Genomic DNA, 11,071 nt, shown 5'->3' with positions numbered 1-11,071 from the left:
CGTATTTGAAAGCCATACACATAATTCACTGAACTGCCAGAACATCTGGAATGTGTCTCTGTGCCAGCTTTTGGAAGGGTCTGAAACTATATCCGGACTCAATCAAGGATTTGTGTAACTAGTCATCTTCTTAAAAACAAATCAAATTAGCTGTGGGCAGGGCTGCATATTGATCACCATAGACCAATATTAATCTCCTTGACACTTGGTTAAACTTTGGTTATCATTCAGTAGGTTGGTTTCTATTGCAAGCTTGCTAAGTTTACAATTCAAAGTTTGTTAAAGTATTTAAAAGTTTTAAAAGGTTTTTAAAGTCTTTAAAAGTTCATAAATTTTCAAAGTTTATAGAAGTATTTAAAAATGATTTAATTTTTTTTGAAAGTTCAGAGTTACTTAAAGCATTATAAAGCAACGATCTGAACAGTGACTGACTGCTTGACCTCAAGGGGTGTGACTTCTCCGAGTGACGTCGATGGGGGCTTTCCTTCACTGGGAACACACCTCGCTGCTCGGCCTCTGACATGAATTCACCACTGGAACCATGCTGCAGTCAGGAGAACAAAGTAAGTACGGATTATTTTGTGCAGTCAGCGGTGAACACCGGCACTTCACTGCTGACAGGAAAATCCGCGCCAATGTCTTGGACCCCTTTGCTTCACCAAGGAGGCTGACACTGAGCTCTTTCACCTGCTGCAGCCACAGCTCAAGCCTTGCACCAGGACATGGGCAGCACTGCCTATGGCTGTCAAGGTCGCCGCAGCCCTTAAACTTTAGGTCATGAACTCCTTTCAGGTTGCAGCAGGTGATATCAGCAACATCCCAGTTCACAGAGCACTGCTGTATCAGGGAGGTCACCGAGCCTCTCTAAAACATGAGGAACACCTAGATCCCCTTCCCCATGGACAGTGCGAGGCACGATGAGAGATTTTTATTCTTCTAACTCTTTTAGAGTGTTTTATGAATATGGTTATTACGTTTATTTTGCATTCAACTCTTACTTAAATTTCAATCTTAATTAAGTTCAGGAAATACATATAGACTTTAAGTTTATATATGGCAGTATATGGTAAAATAATTTCTGAAACCATTTAGGAATTACTCTTAGTAACCACCAATGACCCAATAATGTGGAGCACTTGGGTGGGTGGACCATTAACATCTTGGGGGTACCATTGACAAGAAACTTGACTGGACCAGCCATATAAATACTGTGGTTACAAGAGCAGGTCAGAGACTGGGAATTCTGCGGTGAGTAACTCACCTCCTGACTCCCCAAAGCCTGTCTACCATCAACAAGCACAAGTCAGGAGTGTAATTGAATAGTCTCCACTTACTTGGATGAGTTCAGCTCCAACACTCAGGATGCTCAACACCATTCAGGAGAAAGCAGCCCACTTGATCAACATCCCATCCACCACCTTAAACATTCACTCCCTCCATCACCAGCGCACAGTTGCAGCAGTGTGTACCACATACAAGATGCACTGCAGCAACTCACCGAGCTACTTTAACAGCACCTTCCAAACCTGCGATCTTTACCACTCAGAAGGGCAAGGGCAGCAGATGCATGGGAACACCACCACCTGCAAGTTCCCCTCCAGGCCACACACCAGCCTGACTTGGAACTATATCACTGTTCCTTCACTGTAACTGGGTCAAAATCCTGGAACTCCCTTCCTAACAGAACTGAGGGTGTACCTGCATCATATGGACTGCAGCAGTTCAAGAAGGCGACTCACCACCACTCTTTGAGGGTAATTCGGGATGGTCAATAAATGCTGGCCTCGCCTATGACACCCACATCTGAAGAAAAGTAAATAAAAGGTAGTAATTGTTATTATCTTCCTACAGTAAATTTTTGAGAAGGGTAAAGCAAAATGTATCCTGCAATTAAGCCCAGCAAATAACAGAAGTTCCTGGGTGTATGCATCCAGATGAATATAGCTCAGGGAGTGGGATAGTCAAAGGATTAAAAAAAATGCAGGAATATGTGAAAAAATTGGGGGAGTGGGACCAACTGGATTGCTTTTAAAAGAACTGGCAGACTTAATGGACTGAATGGCCTTCTCTGTGCTGTACTATGATTCTGTGATCCTGTGTCAGTCCTTTGAGCTGCCTATATTCCAACCAGGCTGTCTAGTCACAGGCTGGATGAAGATTTTGAGCACATATTATTTTTTCATTCGTGTTTCTGATAATCCTGCTGCATTCTTTTATTTCTGTGAAATTCAGAATTTAGTGAATAAATTTGGTTTATTAGTTTTGGCAACTAACTGAGTGCATAGCAGGAAGCTCTACAAGCGGTGCAAAATATCTTAGCAATCCTTAATCCTGCAGCATTTTACTCGCATTCATACAGTAGATAAGCTGAGCTGTGTAAATACCTTCAGCTGCAATAAATAGCTCAGTCCTTCTTTTGAACCTGTAAGGACACACAAAAGATGAGAAGTTTTTGATATAGATATTGCATGGTTGCTTGTCAACCTACATTTGGCTACAAGCATGACTTGAGAGAGGGAGATGGGAGGGAGGTCAAATCAAGTGGGGGAGACGGACTGCAAACTTTTCCCTTTGGATCTGCCGAATGATCTTCCTCATCTATCTATCTTGCAACCTTGTGATGGGTAAGGTGGCAGATGCAGTAACTGGAACACACCACAGGGTGGTAGCAAGGATGCATTTTCCAACCACCTTCACCCAGAGCCCTGGAGAATCAGAGAAAATAGGGGCCAAAATATTTCTCTCACCGAGGGCAACATTTTAACATTCAGACCAGCTCACTATGGGGATGCTAACAGTGGCTTGGGAGCCTGTAAGATCTAGGAGCGGGTTTTGCCATGGCCGTTCAACTCAACCACAGTATTAGCATCCCGCTTCCGACCAATTGGAGTGCGGAGCATTTAAAAACAGCGCGGGAACAACTGGCAGCTTTTGAATCAAGAGTTTGAAAAAACAGGGAAAATAAAATCAAAGTGTGATGCCGCAGGAGAGCAGGTAAATGATTGGTTAGTGAGTATTTTTCTTTTGTTTTCTCTTTTTATGTCTCTCTCTAAACTAGGGCATTGGTTTAAACAAAGAGCCAGGAAATTAAAAATTTTAATCAGGGTGAGTAAAACAATAAGTGAATTAATAATGAGAATTTGCACAGAGCAGCTTCACCTGAGTGCTGTGTTATAGTCAGGTGGGAAACGGCATGGCTGGTTTCCACTGATCACCTCCCAACTGACCACAGATAGTGTTTTTGTTTAAACTATGTTTCAGCCCCTGTGGTTTGTTGGCCAAATAAATAGACAGTGACAGGTTTTCTGGTGAGTTTAAAACAGAAGATTAATATTTATTGAATAATCATCAGAAATGTTCACAACACCACCCATGCGTGCATTCACTCTCTCATACACACTCAAGAAAAGATAGTTAGAAGGTAAAGGGTAAGAGGCATTAAGAGTTCAAGGTGTAAAAATCTGCTGTTTTCAGGAAAAGTCTGTGGAATCCTCTTGGAAGGTAAATTTTTAAAGTTGCAGGCCTGTTTGCTGGTTGTTCTGCCCTTGCTAGGTTGCTGAAGTTTTCTGGGAGTCAGCACTTCAGTTTGAAGATGGTGCTGGTATTTCTTAGTTCAATTTTCACAGGTGGAGGAGTTGTTCAAAAGGCACTCTCTTGTTTCCCTTCTGCAGTTGGTCGCCAACTCATCTCAGCAGGGTTCAACTAGATCTCTCTCTCTCTCTCTCTCTCTCTCTCTCTCAGCCTTGTGCTGGAATTCAAGATGACTTTTGATGTTCTCTCTGTGGCTGGAGATCTCAGACTGATGTTCTGATGACTTGATGACTTTCCTTGTCCTCCAAAACGTTTACCTTTAAAGGTAAATTCATAAATTGCTAGTTCCACCCATGTGACTTTAGGTTTTCAATTCATGAGGGGCTATACAATAGCTTCTGATTTCAGCCCTTTTTGCTAAGATGAGGGATGCTCACACTTTATTGTAATGATTGTAGCTGAGATGTGGCATCTGTCAGTGCCTTTGTTTTAGCTAATTTTGTGAATAGCTCACATCCATGTGTGACGAGCTGTTTAATTTCAATGCAGTCAGGGTTAATGAGTTTCAGATCTAGTAGACATGAATGTGTATTTCAGTGCAGGAGAAGATAACTTTGTCCTCCATCTGGCTAAAGGCAAGTCTTTTTAAATTGTATTTCCATTGCTGCACTTCCCATGAGTGTGACAGCAGATTTCACCAGAGTGCAAGAGAATTTGGCGAGTGTGGGAATTCGGTGAGGTGGGGTAAGAGGTGATGCTTCATATGTAAAAAATAAATATCAACAAATAGGGTTAAATTAGGAATATGGACTAAGTTACAGTAAAGAGCTATAGCATACAACTAAATTCAATAAATTAAACATGGTTATTACCTATATTAAAAATTGTAAATTGACAATTGAGTGATATTTCAAAACTTGGAAATCTAATCAGTTAAATAACATACACTATAGATGGCAGGGCAGGTTACGTGTTGCAGCTCTGGCATGTGGGAACTGGTGGACACCATTGTGATCCACAGCAACTACATGTGCAGTACGTGTCTGCAGCTCGAGGAACTTCGGCTCAGAGTTGGTGAGCTGGAGTCTGAGCTTCGGACACTGCGATGCATCGGGAGGGGGAAGGTGTGGGGAGAAAGTTACCTGGACACTTTGTTCCAGGAAGCAGTTAATACTTCAGATTTGGCCCATGGTCAGGGACAGGAGGGTGTGACGACGATTGAGGCAGTTATGGGGATCCAGAAGGTAGCACTGGTCCAACAGATATGAGGTTCTTGCACCCTGTGTGGACAAGAATAGGAACTGCAGGGGGATGAGAAAACTGATCACTTCACTGTGGTACAGGGGGTCATTCAAGTTTGGGGAGTACAAAGGAATGTAGTAGTGGTAGGGGACAGTATTGCCAGGAGGATAGATACTATTTTCTGTAGTCAAAAGCAAAAGTTTTTAAAGGCTGTGTTGCTTGCCCAGTGCCAGGATTAAGGACATCTCCTCTGGGTTGGAGAGGAACTTGGAGGGGAAGGACCCAGATGTCGTGGCCCACGTTGGTACCGACAACATAGGTAAGACTAAGTAAGAGGTTCTGCTGAGGGAGCTTGAGCAGCAAGGGGTTATATTAAAAAGCAGAACCACAAATGTAATAATCTCTGGATTACTACTTGAGCCATGAGCAAATTGGCATAGGGCAAATAAGATCAGAAAGGTGGATACATGGCTTAAGGATTGGTGTGGGAGAAATGGGTTTCAATTCATGGGACATTGGCACCAGTACTGGGGAAGGAGGGAGCTGTTTTGTTGGGCTGGGCTTCACTTGAACTGAGCTGGGACCAGTGACCTGGCAAATCGATTAACTAGGGCACTGGAGTGCTGACTTGGGTTGCATTAAAGCGTTAAAGTGGAAGTTTGGTGACTGAGGATAATTAAAGGTTAATTTTATCTTAAGTCTAGTCTGTCTTTTATTTAGCAGATTAATTTAACAGTTGCTGTTAGGGTTGGAGAAGGTGAGTTTTAGACCAGCTTTAAACAGAGTTCACTCAGGCTCTGCTTGCAGCTGTACCTTGTTAATTAGAGAATTGGCTTAAACCAGTTTTCAGGGGCTAGAGTCAGTCAGTATAAAAGTGGGCCATCTTACAGTGCTGACCTTGTTTGCATTGGAGTGCTGACTTGGGTTGCATTAGAGTGTTAAAGTGGAAGTTTGGTGACTGAGGAAGTTCGGTGAGGAGGGAGCGAGGAGTTCCTTTCATTTCCTACCTGTTCTCAGAGTGAGGGGAGCTGAGAGTCTCCAAAGAGCACAGCTGACTGGTGAGTAGGTCCTGGTGGGTATTTTTCAAAGTGGATTGAATTGTAAGTCATTGTTTTAGCAAGACTTAGTTGTTTTTTTAAAATTACAATCTTCTAAAGTTTTAAATTTAAAGGGTTTAGTCATGGCAGGAGAGCTTGAAACCGTGGTTTGCTCCTCTTGCTGCATGTGGGAATCCGGGAACATTTCCAGTCCCCGGGATCAGCATGTGTGCAGGAAGTGTGTCCAGCTGCAGCTCTTGGAAGCTCGGGTTTCTGATTTGGAACGGCGGCTGGAAACACTGTGGAGCATCCGCGAGTCTGAGAGCATTGTGGATAGCACGTATAGAGAGGTGGTCACACCGCAGCTGAAGGGACTTGAGGAAGGAAGGGAATGGGTGACCACCAGGCAGTCCAAGAGAATCAGGCAGGTAGTTCAGGAGTCCCCTGGGATCCCGCTTGCAAATCGGTATTCCATTTTGGAGGCTGATGAGGCTGGTTCCTTCAGGGAGTGCGGACAGAGCCAGGCTTCTGACAAGCAGCCTGTCTACACAGGAAGGGGGAAAGAGAGGAAGAGCAATAGTAATAGGGGATTCTATAGTCAGGGGAACAGATAGGCGCTACTGTGGCCGTCAACGTGACTCCAGGATGGTGTGTTGCCTCCCTGGTGCCAGGGTCCGGGATGTCACTGAACGGCTGCAGGGCATCCTGAAAGGGGAGGGTGATAAGGCAGAGGTCATGGTATATGTTGGTACCAATGACATAGGTAGAAAGAGGGATGAGGTCTTGCATCAAGAATTCAGGGAGTTAGGCAGTAGACTAAAAAGCAGGACCTCTCGGGTTGTAATCTCTGGATTACTCTCAGTGCCACGTGCTAGCGAGTATAGAAATAGGAGAATAGCACAGATGAATGCGTGGCTTAAGAGTTGGTGCAGGAGGGAGGGTTTTAGATTCCTGGACCACTGGGACCGTTTCTGTGGAAGGTGGGACCTGTACAAGCGGGACGGTCTACATCTGAACCAGAGAGGGACTAACATCCTTGCTGGCGGGTTTGCTAGTGCTGTTGGGAGGAGTTTAAACTAATTTGGCAGGGGGAGGGGACGCAGACTCCTCGCAGAATAGGGCACAGCTAAACACAGGAAAACGAACAAGTCAGAGGGAATACAGTGGAGGTAAGTTTCAAAGGAGTAAGACCAGGATGGAAGGCCTCTTGCATGCCAGGAGTATTGCAGGTAAAACGGATGAGTTAAGGGCAATGATTGACACGTGGAATTGTGATATAGTAGCCATCACGGAGACATGGTTCAGGGAGGGGCAGGATTGGCAGCTCAATATCCCGGGTTATAGAATCTTCAGGCGAGACAGAGGAGTGGGTAAAAGAGGAGGGGGCATTGCAATATTAGTTAAGGAGTCAGTTACTGCAGTCAGGAGAGATGATATCTTGGAGGGGGCATCAAATGAAGCTTTATGGGTAGAGTTTAGGAATAAAAAAGGGACAGCCACATTGCTAGATGTTTATTATAGACCCCCAGATAGTCAGCGGGAAATTGAGGAGCAAATATGTGCGCAATTTGCAGAGGTGTGAAAAAATAATAGGGTAATTATATTAAGTGATTTCAACTTTCCCAACATTAACTGGGATAGTCATCATGTTAAGGGCTTAGATGGAGTGGAGTTCTTAAAATGTATACAGGAGAACTTTTTAGCTCAATATGTAGAGGATCCAACAAGGGTGGCTGCAGTGCTGGACCTAATTCTGGGGAATGAAGCCGGACAGGTGGTTGATGTGTTGGTGGGGGAGCATTTTGGTGATAGCGACCACAACATGGTACAATTTAATCTTGTTATGGAGAAAGAAATAGAAAGTTGCAAAAAAAGGTTTTAGATTGGGGGAGAGCAAATTTTAGTAAAATAAGGCAGGATCTGGCCAAGGTAGACTGGAAAGAGTTACTTGTCGGGAAATCTACAGAAGAGCAGTGGGGGAGGGGACAGGCCCAACATGTTCCCTCTAGGTTAATAGGTAGGAGCAACAAGCCCAGAGAACCATGGATGACCAGAAACATTCAGGGTATGATGAGAAGGAAAAGAGAGGCTTTTAGCAAATACAAGGAGAGCAAATCAATGGAAGCATAGTGGAGTACAGAAAGTGTAGGATGGAGCTTAAGAAAGCAATTAGGAGAGCAAAGAGGGGATATGAGAAAGCTCTGGCTGGTAAAAGTAGGGAAAATCCAAGATATTCTATAAGTATATCAATGGGAAGAGGATAACCAGTGAAAAAGTAGGACCCATCAGGAACCAAGGGGGAAATTTGTGGGTGGAGCCAGAAGACATTGGTAGGGTGTGGAACGAATACTTCACATCTGTCTTCACCTAAGAGAATGAGGATGTAGATATGCAACTTAGAGAGAGAGAGACTGTGAGGTTCTTGAGCAAATTGTCATAGGGAGTGACAAGGTATTGGAGGTTTTGGAAGGCTTAAAAGTGGACAAATCTCCAGGTCTGGACGATTTGTGTCCCAGGATGCTGTGGGAGGTGAGGGTGGAGATTGCAGGGGCTCTGGCCCTAATTTTTAATTCCTCTCTGGCCACAGGGGAGGTGCCAGAGGACTGGAGAACAGCTAATGTGGTCCCACTATTTAAGAAAGGTTGTAGAGATAAGCCAGGGAACTACAGACCAGTGAGTCTCACGTCAGTGGTAGGGAAACTATTGGAGAAAATTCCGAAGGAGAGAATCTATCACCACTTGGAGAGGCAAAATTTGATTAGGAATAGTCAGCACGGCTTTGTCAGAGGGAGGTCATGCCTAACAAATTTGATTGAATTTTTTGAGCATGTGACCAGGTGTGTAGATGAGGGTAGTGCAATTGATGTAGTTTACATGGATTTTAGCAAAGCCTTTGACAAGGTCCCACATGGGAGACTTATCAAGAAAGCAAATGCACATGGGATACAAGGTAACTTGATAAGGTGGATTCAAAATTAGCTTAGCTGGAGGAGGCAGAGAGTGATGACAGACGGCTGTTTTAGTGACTGGAAGCCAGTGTCCGGTGGCGTACCACAGGGATCTGTGCTGGGTCCCCTATTGTTTGTCATTTATATAAACGACATAGATGACTATTTGGGGGGTAGGATCAGTAAGTTCGCGGATGACACAAAGATTGGCCGAGTGGTTAACAGTGAGGTTGAGTGTCTTGGGTTCCAGGAAGATATAGACGGGATGGTCAAATGGGCAGAAAAGTGGCTGATGGAATTTAACCCTGAAAAGTGTGAGGTGATACACTTTGGAATGAGTAATGTGACACGGAAGTATTCAATGAATGGCCTGACACTGGGAAGTTCCGAGGAACAAAGGGACCTTGGCGTGTTTGTCCATAGATCTCTGAAGGCAGAAGGGCAGGTTAATAGGCTGGTGAAAAAGTCATATGGGACACTTGCCTTTATCAATCGAGGCATAGATTACAAAAGCAGGGAGGTCATGTTGGAGTTGTACAGAACTTTGGTAAGGCCACAGCTGGAGTACTGTGTGCAATTCTGGTCGCCACATTATAGGAAGGATGTGATTGCATTGGAGGGGGTGCAGAGGCGATTCACCAGGATGTTGCCTAGGATGGAACATTTAAGCTATGAAGAGAGGTTGGATAGGGTTGGGTTGTTTTCACTGGAGCAGAGAAAACTGAGGGGTGACCTGATCAAGGTGTACAAGATTATGAGGGTCATGGACAGGGTGGATAGGGAGCAGCTGTTCCCCTTAGTTGAAGGGTCAGTTACGAGGGCTCACAAGTTTAAGGTGAGGGGCGGGAGGTTTAAGGGGGATTTGAGGAAGAATGTTTTTACTCAGAGAGTGGTGACGGTCTGGAATGCCCTGCCTGGGAGGGTGTTAGAGGCAGGTTGCCTCACATCCTTTGAAAAGTACCTGGATGAGCACTTGGCATGTCATAACATTCAAGGCTATGGGCCAAGTGCTGGCAAATGGGATTAGGTAGACAGGTCAGGTGTTTTAATGCATCGGTGCAGACTTGATGGGCTGAAGGGCCTCTTCTGGACTGTATTATTCTCTGATTCTGTGAGGGCTGTAGATAGGGCTTTAAACTAAATAGTTGACAGGAGTGATCAAGTGAATGGAAATGTAGAAATTTAAAGAGAACGGACAAGGCAATAGAGCATGGTAGTGATATGGGTAATAACCAGAATGCGACAGGAAGGGACAGAGCGCACAAACATTAGAGTGCACCAGCAAATAGGGTCAGCGTAGGGAAAAATGGTAAAAAGATAGAATTACAGGCTCTTTATTATGAATGCATGCAGCATTCGTAAAAAGATAGATGAATTGATGGCACAAATAGAAATAAATAGGTATGATCTGACAGACAATACAGAAATGTGTTGCAAGGTGACCAAGGCTGGAAACTGAATATTAAGTGGTACTTGACATTTTGGAAGGATAGGTAGAAAGGAAAAGGAGGTGGGGTAGTCCTGTTAATAAAAGATGACATTAGTACTGTAGTGAAAAATGATCTTGGCTCGGAAGATCAAGATGTAGAATTAATTTGGGTGGAGATAAGAAATAGCAAGGATAGGAAGTCATTGGTGGGAGTAGTCTTTGGGCCCCTAACAGTAGCTACACTGTAGGGCAGATTTTAAATCAAGAAACAATGGGGGCTTGTAAGAAAGGTGCTGCAATAATTGTGGGTGACATTAATCTTCATATAGATTGGACAAATCAATTTGGCAAAGGTAGCTTGAATACAAATTCATAGGCTGGGATCTTGTGCAGGAGGCGGGGCTCCCGGCGCCAGGCCGAAAAGTCAGGGGAACACCGCCTCTGCATTTTACTGACCCCTGGAGCGATCCCCTGGTTTTTTGGGTCAAAGTTTAAGGAGGTGGGATCCCCATCCCTTTAAACACTTTATAGGGACGGGAATCACACCCACAAGCTAGCTATTGCACAGGGCCGGCGGCTCAGCAGTATCGGCAGAGCCACCAGAAGCTGTGGCCACTGCCAGAACTGTTGGCTGCCCTGTCTTTAGATACATATTACAAGCAAGTGGAGAAGTTACACAAACATGAGTTAAATTGTCATGTGATAACAGCAGTGTGAGAAATGGTCCGTCTTCCTATTGCTGATTTTTCTACTGCCTCAGCTCAATAACCACAGTAACAATCCTCTCCTTGTGTTTCATGGTTTATTGGATAAATTTGCACTCCTGACACAGTGTGAATCCGCAGAGGTCATCCAATAAGATCTATCTCCCACCCTGTGACATG

General features: G+C 44.4%; 1 protein-coding gene across 1 annotated transcript in view; it reads left to right on the top strand.

The window, feature by feature from the left end:
* The first annotated feature begins 475 nt into the window (after window positions 1-475).
* LOC137381347 (CMP-N-acetylneuraminate-beta-galactosamide-alpha-2,3-sialyltransferase 4-like) overlaps window positions 476-11,071 on the top strand; it is a 274,200-nt gene continuing 263,604 nt past the window's right edge. The window contains exon 1 of the mRNA XM_068053787.1: window positions 476-563. The gene's annotated coding sequence lies outside the window, so the exon portion shown is untranslated. The remainder of the gene's footprint in view (window positions 564-11,071) is intronic.

Source organism: Heterodontus francisci, chromosome 22 (genome assembly GCF_036365525.1).
Source record: "Heterodontus francisci isolate sHetFra1 chromosome 22, sHetFra1.hap1, whole genome shotgun sequence".
In the NCBI taxonomy this organism is placed as follows: Eukaryota; Metazoa; Chordata; class Chondrichthyes; order Heterodontiformes; family Heterodontidae; genus Heterodontus; species Heterodontus francisci.
Note: the sequence above shows the minus strand (reverse complement) of the source record. Positions and strands in the feature narration are given on the sequence as shown.